The 12,993-nt window shown below is 34.2% G+C and overlaps 1 protein-coding gene and 1 pseudogene across 11 annotated transcripts in view; both read right to left on the bottom strand.

Moving 5' to 3' along the window:
• LOC126710519 (disease resistance protein RUN1-like) overlaps positions 1-12,993 on the bottom strand; it is a 105,753-nt gene that overhangs the window by 69,998 nt on the left and 22,762 nt on the right. The gene's annotated exons all lie outside the window — the stretch shown is intronic.
• On the bottom strand, positions 7,786-9,324 carry LOC126710109 (probable pectate lyase 16; annotated as a pseudogene).

Here is a 12,993-nt window from a genome sequence, read left to right on the forward strand (position 1 = left end):
ATTGATGATTTAACTTTATTTAATGTTTCTTTCTAAAAAAAAAACTTTATTTAATGTTTCATGCACATAATATGTACGCATTTTATTTTTTTTCATTTGCGGATTTATTGGATTTGAAGATTATTATATTTATTTCCTAGACTGTAAAATTAATAATTTATGTATTGATGTGTTCATTATTCCTATTAGGATAAGAAAAATATCGTATAACTACAAAATTTGAATATCCAACCATGTTGGCACCTACACGCGTCTATCATTTGTAGTTTTCAATCCATTTGTACATGTCAAATATATATATATATATATATATATAAATATATAAACTCTTCACATACATTTTACAACCAATGATAAATGTCCATTTAAAAAAATTCAAATTACAAAATATATATATATATATATATATTTATATATATAAATTCAAATTACAATATATATAATGCATAACCACTTAAGTATCCTACTGGACAAGTGGTTTTAGGATTCTCTCCTATCTTATGTCATAAGTACCAAACCACCCCCCTCCAAAAAAAATATAAATAAATAAATCATATAAATATTTGGTCGTGGGTCAGGCTAACAGTTTAGGCTTCTGGGCCTCATTGGTGGGCCAAGTGCACACCCATTGACAGAAAAATCAGCCCACAGTCAAATCAATTGGGCTAGTGAGCTACTCATGGGCCTCAATAGTACTAGGTTGGGTTTTGGGCTATGAACTTTCTGATGACATTTTTGTAAGAGAGATGTTACATGTACGTGATACATTAGATACTTTTTTCTTAGAAAGACTCAAAGATTTGAGACTAAAAAAATAAATATTACCTCTCAATAATGTGATCCTAGACGGCAGCCACATAGTTTTCACTTTGAATATTGTCTTAATGAAGTTTAGGAACAAGAAAATAATTAAGTTCTTCCTTGAGTGATTGTTTTACTCTATTTGTAAATAATTTAATTAAAATTTTAACTAATAAAAGAATTATGTTAAGAGATAATTTTTAATTATAACAAACCATTAGAATCATGAAACTCATGAAAGCATAAGACAAGAACTGAAATACATACCATTTAGCAACAAAAAAAATAAAGTAATGAAATACATACCCATTCTTATAGTGCCTTCCACACAAACTACCAACTTTATTTAGTGATATCCTCCAATTCTGCACCCTGTCAATATCATCTTTGAATATTTCTTCATGTTTTGTTAAAGCTACTCCAAACTCACCCTTTTGTTTACGTACTTCTGATGGATCTATATTGTAAAAAACAGGGAAAACCTTTTGACTACACTCAAGAATCTTGACAAGTTCATCCAAACACCAAGTAGAAGAAGCATAGTTTTTAGATAACACGATGATTGAAACAGTGGATGATTCAATGATTTTAAGAAGTTCTATTGAAATTTCTTCTCCTCTCTTAAGGTCATCATCAATGAAGGTGTTAAAACCTTGATCACATAAAGCTTTATGTAAATGGCTTGTAAAACCATAGCGGGTATCTTCACCTCTAAAGCTTAAGAAAACGTCATAGCTCTGGTGAGTGGAAGAAGAAGAGGAGGAGGAGGAGGAGGCTCTTTTGTTGGTCAAGAAAGCCATTGGGATGAGAAGATTTTTTCTTTTTTTTGGGATGAGAAGATTAAGAAGTAAAAAGAGGAGGAAAAGGTAAGAGATTAAAGATGTGATGAAATGGGAATTATATATGATAAAAGATGAGTGAAATCGTGCAATTTAAGTGGAGGTTCTGATTAGGTTTTGAATCTGTTCGTTTGATTGGAAAATTGATGATAGAGTGAATTAAAAAAAAGTATACTACACGTCTTCGGTTTTCCTTCCAAGAAAGTTCCAAGCAGTACAGACACTGTTGTTTATAAAATAACAAGGGTTGTAGCTTTTTAACAACTTTTCGCACATTTTTTTTAAAACTTTTTGTAGCTTTTTATTTTTTTGACAATTTTTTGTAATTTTTTTTGGCAATGTTTTTCGAGCATCTCTAGCAGTGTATGCATGCCCAAAATATTAGCTATAATAGAGAATGTGAGCAAAAAAACCAACTCCAGCGGATTATGCATACCCAAAATTTTTTTTGGCTTATGAACAGTAGCCCATCAAGTCTATTGAATTTCTTGAATAAAATATTATACCAACTACTTTTTACATTAATTCTTTCTCTCTTCTCCAGATTTCTTTCTCTCTCATTCTCTCCGTTGCTTTTTTTTTTTTTCCCCTCTCATTCTCTCATTCACTCTATTGTCGTTGCTTCTTTTTTTTCTCATAAACCAAATGAAATAAATAAATAAATAAATAAAAAAGAGAAAAGAGAGAGACATGTTCATGAGCAAAAGAATTAATCCAAACACAAAACAAAATCCAATTCTTAAAATAAAGTTGAATCAGAACAAGTAAATATGAAAAAAGAAAAAAAGAAAAGAAAAGAAGGAACAAGCTGATCTGACCCAGTGGCGGTAGAGATGCTGGAGCGAGGCTGGAGCAGTGCTGAAGCGGTAGCTGGAGCGGCTAGAGGATGACAAGCCTCTCTCTCTCTCTCTCTCTCTCTCTCTCTCTCTCTCTCTCTCTCTCTCTCTCTCTCTCCTCCGATGTGAAGCAAAGAGATGCTGGAATGTTCTTGATGAGGTGAAAAAGAAAATAAAAAGAAGGGGGCTGGACACTTGTGTGGAGGAGAAAAACAAGAAAAAGAAAAAAGAAAAAATGAAAGGAAATGTGGATGAAAATGAAATGGTTGGAAGAAAAATAATATAAAAAAAAAATCCTAATTGTAAAATATTACCACAATATTTTTACAATATTTTCACAATAAATTTTAAGTAACAGATTGTTATTAATTAAGATTAGCGAGTAAAAAAATAATTTCAGTGGTGAGTTCAAATTAGAACTAGTAACAACTTTTCACATAAATTTTGTTATGAAAGTATTACGTAAAATGTTGTGAACATAACACTTCTTATTAAAAAATATAATTGTTAAAAAAAGAATAAATGATGATTAAAAAAAGAATAAACAATGAATGAATAAATAATGTTTAAATGAGATAGAGAATTTGTTGAAAGTGTATTTGAAAAAGTTGGTAGGTAAAATCTAAATGTCACTGTTTATTCTCCAAACAGTACAAAAATTTACTGAAGCTGCTGGAAATGCTCTTAGTTATTTTCTTTTCCTTTTTATTAACACAACTAATAAGAGAAATTTTAACATGCTTATTAACATTTTTCAAATAATAATTAAAAAAAAAAGCAGTACAATTGTTTATAAAACAATAATAATATTAAAAAAAAAAAACAGCAGTACAATTCCACTGGCTGTATCATGCGTCTTGCGTTTTTCCACAAAAGTAAAATGCTCCTACTTTTTTTTCTAACAACGCGCTTTAGACCTTTATTCACTCGTACCTCTAAAAAATTACAAAAATTGAAAAAGAGACTTTCGTGTATGAAAAGTAAATAAAAATCTAGCATTGTTTCCGTCAAGTTAACCGTTGTGCTAGTAGACTTGCTAGGATGGGATTCAGCCAGACTTTTTCTTTATTTGATAGTTCGCCGGTGGACATGATTGATATGTATGAGGATGACCTCAATGGAATTTTGATAGGATATGTCCTGATCTTGTTTCCTTTTTAGTTTTGTCTAATGAATCGTGTTTTACCCAAAAGAAAAAATGTAGATAAAAATCCTTCTTCCAACTAGTTTCCATGGTCCAATCATTCGATCAAGTAGTGCCATGCCTTTTCATTTTTCTAAAGGAAAGTGAAGATTACTTTTTTGACCATGCCCAATGCAATGAATGAACCCGTGACGTCTTATTTTCCATCAATCGGGGAAATTCTTCCTCCTTTCCACAATTTTAATTGCCTTCTCGTGTTTCTTCTCCATTGTCATGGGGGTTTCTTCTATTTGAGGAGGAACATTTAATTTTTTATTTTTTTTTTTCCTTTGCGCGCTATCACTGTTTTTAGGCTGCATTTTTTTAGTCATGCTAGATCAAACTTGTTTCAAGTAGTCTTGTTTTTGGACAAGTTTTTCTTTTAGCTAGCGGCTCCACAGATGTTAATTGGTTCCCATGTCATGGAATTTATTTATTTAAGTTAAAAAATATACTCACAAGAGAGAAGATGAGGTTCTAATACAAATGTACATCGTGCATCACAAACACTACTCAAATTTCTTGGAATTTGAATGTGTGTACATACTCAACAACTCAAGGGACACTATTTTAATTATGCAGAAGTTAGATACATTTGCACGAACAGCAACAAAAATAGCCCATGAGCTAGCTCAACAAGCCAAAAGATCAGGAGAGGAAAGCAAATGGATTGGTGAGGTCCCTGAGAGTCTAGCAAACTTGTGTAGGCTAGAAGGGATCTAGTGTTTTTATTTTATTGGTTTTTCCTTCTCTTTGGCTTTGCTGTCTGTGGTCTATGTTGGTGCTCTGTCCTGCTATTGGTTTGTGGTGTTTCTGCTCTGTACCTATTCTGTTTTTGATCAATTGAAAATTCAGTTTCAGATTCAAAAAAAAAAAGCAAATATGCATACCTAACCACTCAAGTAAAACTATTTTTTGGAATAGATAGCTTCCAAGTATATAAGTTTTTTTGGTCATTATATGAATTAAAATAAATTTTTAAAAAAATGTCCTCACATGGAAAATGTCCACTAAATATTCAAAATATTAGTATATATGGTCTTAACAACTGAACAACAATTTTTGTATTTTGATAGTAACTACACAACAATTGATCTTTGATGAAAAAAAAAAAACAGAAAAAAAAAAAAGGAAAACCATTGGCATCCCAAGTCAACAATGGCATTGAAGATCAATAATGTTAACTAAGTACTCCTATAAATTATACTTTTGATTTTCTATGTTCAGCCTTATTCAAGTTGAACATAGAAAATCAAGCCTATGCCCAAAAAAACCATAGCAATATTCATCAAAGCTCAAGATAATCATTTGGTAATATCTATCAAAACCGAGAGTAAACGCTTGACAACATCTATGGAGTCTAAACACTTAGAAAATATTTATCAAAGTTCAGGGTTTTGAATTTGTGTTCGATTGATTGTGAAATTGATGATAGAGTGAATTATATCCATAACAGTATACAACACGTCTTCGGTTTACGTTCTGGGAAATTTCCAAGAAGGTAATCAATAAACACAAAAACGCAGTACAGTTTCACTGTACCACGAGTCTTTGCATTGCCTTTTTTACATGAAGGTATGGTGCTCCTACTTTTTTCTGACAATGCGCATTAGAAAGGACTCAGCTTCTGTCCAGTGGCCAGTGGCCACTAGACGCGTTGGATACGCGACATGTGTCCAGTCTTGGACACGTGTCGCGTATCCAACATGTCCAGTGGCACTAGCCACTAGATAGAAACCATACCCCCATTAGAAATTAGAACACTACTAGCCCTACTTTTTAGCTTTTATTCTAATTTCGGAAAAAAAGAAAAAAGAAAAAAAAAAAGCTATTTCGTCTTTCATTTTTGAGTTTTGACTAAGGATTAGCAATGTCAAATGCAAATGAAAAATTAAGAATAGTGTGTGAATTTGGCATCCTGTTAACTTATTTGCTAAAATTTGAGACAAAAACTCTGAAGAAAAAAAAAATTAGCTTTGTTTTTAAAAAAATGACAATTTTATGTTTACATTGTATGCATAAGATTTACATCGTAGATTAAATAAATATGTACAACATTTTACACATTTGCATAAAAATGTGTAATGTTATACACATTTTTTTTTAGAAACAATGTAAATTTCACGAATGATAATACAATATTGTAAACTAAGAATTTTTCTTTAAAAAATATTTATTTATTTATTTGCTAAAAAATAGATTTAAGCAAATAAAATAGCAAAGGGTAAAGAGAAAATTTCCAAAGACTAATGTGAGAAATTCTAAAATGATTTTTTTTTTTTTTTTTGGAGAAACATTCTACAATGATTTGTTCTACATCGACAACAAAATGTCATAATATCTTTATAACAACCAAGGTTTCAGTTTATCATAGGTTAAAATAAAATTAATTAGAATAATATAATATTATACCATAATTGACTACAACTAAAAATAAGGGTGTTGACTTTCTCCCAAAAAAGAAAAAAAAAAGAAGGTGTTGTGACTTTTTTTTGTATTCCTAATATTCTTTTTTTTTTCAATAATGTAATATTACGGAAAATGTAACATCACAAAGCCAATTGCATGGTAAAAAAAAAAGTATAATGAGTTGGATTAGCCGATAAACTAAATTAAAGATATCTAGTTTTGTGGGGTTTTTTTTTTTTTTTTTTGAGAATAAAAAGTTTTGTGAGTTATAACATGCTAACATACAACTAATGCATTTTTACCTTTTAAAAAAACACATTTTTAAATAAAGTAAATAGAATGTAATTCATATATATTATAAATATTATTAATATCAACACCTTTTTTTTTCAATTTTTTGCTAGGAAATTAGTTTTGGAATCTTAGCAAGTAGTTGCATGAAAATTCGCTCCGAGTGAGGAAACAAAACTCATTGGAAATCAAATTGCAGTGCCTGAGCAAAATGGTTATTAAATTTTAGAAAAATTCTCTAAATTACATGGGACAAGCTCTTAATTAGAAAGGTTATAATTTTGTATTATTGATAAAAGAATGAATTGAAATGCTTTGAATCTGTTCTCTTGATTGGGAAATTGATAAAAGACTAAACTGAATTAGAGACAGGGATCCAATCAGTGTGTTACGAAATGAAAAAGTAGTGGGAAAGGGATTGAATGGCCGGTTTGTTGCCTCTGGTTCAGAGGTCTTTTAGTTGTTAATGCATTATCCTCCTTACCCAAAAAAAAAAAAAAAAAGTTGTCCCGTGTCTTTTCATTTTTCAAAGAAAGTAAAGACTTCGGAGTTGAAATGAAGACAAAAACAATAATAATGTCAGCTTAATTTTCTTACTTTTCTTTTGACAACGCGCAATGCAATGTACTAACCCAACGTCCTATTTCCATCAATCTCAAAAAATCTTCCTCCCTAGTCCCTACAATTTTATTTTCCATTTTGGGTTTCTTCCATTTGAGGGTGGAAATTTGATTTTTTTTTTTTTTTTTTTCAATGTTCTACGCAGGCTGTACACTTTTTAGTCACGCTGATGCTATATCAAACTAGTTTCAAGTAATCTTTTTTTGGACAAGTTTTTCTTTTAGCTAGCAGCTCCTCAAATGATAATCGGTTCTCATTTTAGCTGTGTCATGGAATTTATTTATTTATATTTTAAAAACAAACACAGACATGAGAGAAAGGATGAGATTCTAAAACAAAAGTGCACGATAAACCAAAAGCTTCACTCAAATGTCATAGAATTTGGATGTGTATATGCAATTATGCATATCCAACAGCTCAAGTGAAACTTTTTTTTTTTCTGTAGTTAAAAAACAAATGTGCATTCCCAATAGTTCAAGCAAGACTACTGTTTCTTTTTCATTAGCTTAAAAAATACAAAAAAAACAAATGTCCATACCCAACGGCTCAAGTAACACTATTTTTTGGAGGCGCTACATGGTAGATAGTAATCTTTTGTGTCATTATATGAATTAAAAGATTTTTTTTTTTTTTAAATGTCGTCAACTGGAAAATGCCCACTAAATATTCATATCATCAGTATATATGATCTTCACAACTGTACAACAAATTTTGTTTTTTTGATAGGAACTACACAACAATTGATCTTTGATGGGAGCAATAAAATGATGAAAATCATTCACATTTACTCTTCAAATTCTTTGCCTCAGTATCTAGACCGTGGGGTGCATCGTAAAACACCTGCTGATTTTGTCAATGACTTCATTGTTCTTGCATCTGCAACTCGAAAAGCTTGTTCACGGTTATAGTTTGGCTGGACCCCACCTGCACCTGTTTCTATGAATCTAGCTTCATTTTCAAATACATCATTCACTGAGTAGAATTTCCATAATCCTCTTTCACCATTTCTTCACGTCACCTGTTAATATTAATATTATGCATTGTGTATGTGTTAGTACTGGTAAAATGGATTTTTATTACTTAAAAGATAATGGAAGTATTGAAATTTTACCACTTTATTCCCTGATTTTGGTGCAATGAAGAGGTTGGCTTAACTCTTGACACTAAGATTCATGCTTCCCCTTATAACATATTGCATCCATCCCTGGTAAAAGTTGTTCAACACATGTGCATATCCAAATTGAATCTTGAAAAGTTTATTTGTGTGCATTAGATAGCTGATTTAATATATTATCGTAGCAACTTCATAAATTTATGATTGATAATCATTGGTTTATGCCTACAAGTCCTTGAATGTGGTGGATCAATTACCTTGGCATCCTTTGGTTGCAATTAGGTCCAAAATGATTGTTCATGTTCTTGTCACGCAAGTACCCATCATCATGTCCAAGAAGCATGACCTTGTCCTGATTTTTGAACCAGTTGTTGGAGATGGTGATATCTATAGAACCCCGAGTTACATCAAGTAGACCATCCTCACTCTCATAAAGTGTATTATGGTCAAGCCAGACCTTTGATGCAGTAACTAATCTGATTGCATCTCCATCAACTTGACTTAATGAAACTATCTTTGAGTCTGGACCCATTACTGTGCTAGGTGGTTGGGATCGGCAATGGTGGACTTGAAGACCATGAATGACTATGTTGTTTCGCTGTTGATATATAAGGTACATTTTAGTACTTGATCATCTCAAAAAAAAAAAAAAAAAAAAAATCTAATTGTAACGAACAATGTTAGGGAGAAAACCATCACAATTTATTTCACAACTAGTACAATGTAATTTTTATGTGAAATCATCAATGATATTGCTTTTATTGTGTGTTAATCAATAATCATAACATATCACCTATGCAATTGTGAAAATTTGAACAAAACAAAATTGAAGTGTGAATTAAATACCTTATAGATCATCAAACATGCATTACCAACAATGTGAACATTAGCACCCCGACCATCAATGGTTGTGAAACTACTAATGAGAAGTGGTTTCTCAAGTCTAATGTGCATGCTTCTTTGAAATACCAGTTTGGGATTTATTGGGTTGTCACTAGGATCAATGACTACATATTGTGTGAGGCCCCTTCCAATGTTGTTGGTCATCTTTCCAGCATAACCCACTGAGCATGTGGCAAGTTGGTGTCTGTTCCTTCGCCAGTCAGGGTTCAATCTCCAGCAATTATCAATAGCATTCATTTTTAACCCAATGATCTTTGTTTTCTTAGCAAGACTAACATTAGGAATGGAGACTAAAACAATGACAAGAACCAAAGCAAAGTGCCAAAGGATGGCAACGTTGATGCCTTTCAAAGCCATATTCATGTGCATGTACTAACCCAAACTTAGACAGGAAAAGAGGTAGGTAGTAGTGGTTTGCAAATAATTGGAATGGAAGGGGATATATAAAGGTGGAGTGGTTAATAATGTATATTAGCTTTGTTTAGGTGGTTTTAAAGTGGATGCTAAGGAGTGTAGAACACAAAAGAAGTAGGGATGGCAATTTTTGCCCGACCCGCGGGTACCCGGCCCGGCCCGACCCTAATGGGCCGGGTTTTACCCGATTCGATTAGAAATAGGGTCGGGTATGGGTTTTTAAAAAAAAACCCGAAGCGGGTCCGGGTCGGGTCCGGGTTTTATCAAAAAAAATCCGAAACCCGACCCGAAACCCGACCCGGATATAACCCGATTAAAATTACAAAAAAAGCCCCTATATATATATATATATATATAGATAGAGCTATAACTAACCCTAGCCCCTCATTTGTTCAGCAGCAGCTCCAGCTCGCCTCCCTCACAACGCCTCACCCTCATAGAAGCACACTCAAGCTTTCATTCTCACTCTCATCCATCCTCACAGTCACAGTCGTCGCCTCCCTCAAGCCATCACTATCACAGTCTCACGGTCTCACCCACCGCATGGTCGTCGCCCCCCTCAAGCACTCACTCTCACCCACCCTCACGGCCTCACTCTCACTCAGCCACTCCTCCTCCATGCGTTTGCACGTCCACCCCGCCGTCGACACCAAGCCAACATTCCTCCCTCTCTGATCTGTCACTGCTCACCGTAAGACCGTGAGAGTGAAATTTCCTAGGTTTGCCAAGCCAACGTCCACCTCTCTGTGTTCGTTCTCCAATTTTATTTTTTTTTGGGTTAATTTCCTAATTCTTATATGATTTCTGTTATTGGGTTGGGTTGTATTGTTTTTGGTTTGATAATTGATAAATTCTGTAATTTTTTTTTTTTTTTTTGGTGATTTGTGATGTGAAGTGTGGAAAATGAAAGCATAGGTCCTGTGATCTGTTTCTAGCTTACCATGCATTAATGAAAATGGCTTGGCTATGATTTGTAATTTTGTAATTTCTGATGTGAAGCCTGGAAATTTTTTTTTTTTTTGTTTTTTTAATTGGGTCAAGGTTTAGGGCCTTTAGATTGGGCCCTAAAGGGAGATTGCTGGACGGGGCCCGTGGGGCCCGCGGGGCCCGGCTAGGGCGGGTCCGGGCCCTGGAAAAAAACCCGGTTAGTAAACGGGTCGGGTCCGGGTATGTAAAAACCCGGCCCGAACCCGACCCGTTGCCATTCCTAAAAAGAAGCTATTAATAGGTATTGGTTTTGCTTCCTCACCCCAATTTAAAATAGTTAGTTAGCTACAATTGTGTAGTGGCCAAAATGATAGAAAAAGTGAGCATTTGTGTCATTACTGGGATATAGAACGCGTAACATTTTAAACTTTCACGTATAAAGATAGCAGTTACAATTGGCTTCTTTCAAGTAAGGGTTTGAGTGCTATGCAATATAATGGATGATTGCACTGTTCGTAGTATAGAGCACACAGTTATTTTCCTGATTAGTCCTACATGTTAACTTATTTAAAGTTAGCGGTCTGGTGCCACTGTCAGTTTTGATAAAGTCAGGGTGACAACTTTTCATTACCATCAACAGCATCAATTCTAAGTCCTATTTGAAGGAAGAATACCAACACACCCATTCATGAAACAATTATTACAAAAAAGGAAAGACTCATAAAGTAAAAATGCAGTTCTCTTTTTATTAAATAAAGGGAAAGTACGTCATATACAAAATGGCTTAGGCAAGCCTATTTCAAAAGCTAACTATAAAAAAAGAAAGCTCATAGGAATGGTAGATCCACAATCTTATTCTAACAGCAATCGAGCCAGTATGGATGGTACTGGCGATAAGAAAGAAGAAGAAGCGGAGACGCTAGATCCACAATCTTGTTCTAGCAGCAATCAAGTCAGTATGGATGGTACCGGCGATGAGAAAAAGAAAAGGTGGGAACACTTGATGGACCCCTCTTCTCCTAACTACAAGATCTTCTGCTATCAAGGCTGAGAAACAAGAAACCTGTCTATCCATGTTCTTGTTGATTTGCTTGATCAACCTTGGTCTGTCTTCACATCTGCACACACATGATATATGTCGCTAGGTGAGACCCAAATTTTGTCACACCAAAAATCTTATGCGATCTACACCTGCTTTAAGTCTTGGCTGAAGGAGGAGGGACTTCTTTCTTGCCTTAACTGCGTCATCCTGGATCTTGGCGACATCCTTGGCTTCTGAGGAGGGCTTGGTTTCCTTGCCCTCACCTTTATCCTTGGCCACTTCATTCCCTAGACTTCGATCACCATCTTGGCAGGATCCTTGGGAATGCCTGAAGAGTTAAGAGCTTGAGATTCCCTCAGAACTCAAGGATCTGTAAATGAAGAAGAACGACTCCCTTAAATGTGTCTTATATAGAAGGCAAAATCTGGTGGAAATTAATTCGCACAAATCTCAAAGAAAGAGTTACAAGTGAGATAAATCCCGCTCAATTTCCAAAGAAGTCTTCAACCGTTGGATCTACGTCACTTCGTAAAAGACCTTAATGAAAGCGCGCCTCGTGTACCAAAACGGCAGGAACACGACTTGGATAAACTAAAAGAATATCTTGCAATTAGAAATGGTGTAAAATGGGCGCGAATGGGCTATTATCACATCGAGATCCTCATTTCCTCCCATGGAGAAGAAAAGAAGAATCCCGAGGGGCTATTGTGGGGGTGGCATTTACAAAACGAACCAAGGAACCCATACCAATGTATATGTTAGGCCAAGGTCCCAGTCCAAGGAAGAACTCCTCCTCAGCCAAGTAAGGCCGAGGACAAAGGGAATGGCCTGCCATCGAGAGTGACACTCCGGACCATTCCATGGAATAGGATAAGTACTAAGAAAGAAAAGGACAAAGGAAGGCATGGAAATATCGAAGAGAAAACTTCTACTATTTGCATTAAGTGCTCTGCAACTAACAGAACAATACTTTTTAGCCTTTACAACTACTCCCAACGACTTTGGGGAAGGGCTGATGGGACAAGTATTAGCACTATAAATCTAAATCTACATGTGGACAGTGGAAATGGGAGGGAGATAGTATAAAATAGAGGAGCAAGGGAGAACAAAAAGGGGGACCGGACTGGTAACAAAGGATTACGAACAATATATTAAGAATCAACCTCCTCGGATAAAATCCGAGGACGTCTCTTCCCAATAAACCAATGTTATCCTTCTTTCTTTATCACTTAGACCTGTTGGTCGATGTCTGATTCACTAAGGTCCAAGTTTCCAACTCATTCTCTACAAATTCATTGTATTGGGTTCATTGGACCAAGACCCCATACATTTTGGGCTTGGGCCTCCAATTGTGACCCTACAGTAATGATGGCTTGAAGAATTTGAATCAGCATTTAATAATATCATCTATATGAGTTTGAGATGAATATTTGTTAATAAATTTATATTAGAATAGGTAATCTTAATCCAAGCTTATCTTTTCTCATTTTTAAGTAAGTGTACTAAAATGGACCAAAGTAGACCAAAATATTAGACTAAAATGTTATAGCTTAATAAGAGCATAACAATAATAAATACTATCCTTCAACTCAAATATAAAATTATTTTAAGAT

Source organism: Quercus robur, chromosome 12 (genome assembly GCF_932294415.1).
Source record: "Quercus robur chromosome 12, dhQueRobu3.1, whole genome shotgun sequence".
In the NCBI taxonomy this organism is placed as follows: Eukaryota; Viridiplantae; Streptophyta; class Magnoliopsida; order Fagales; family Fagaceae; genus Quercus; species Quercus robur.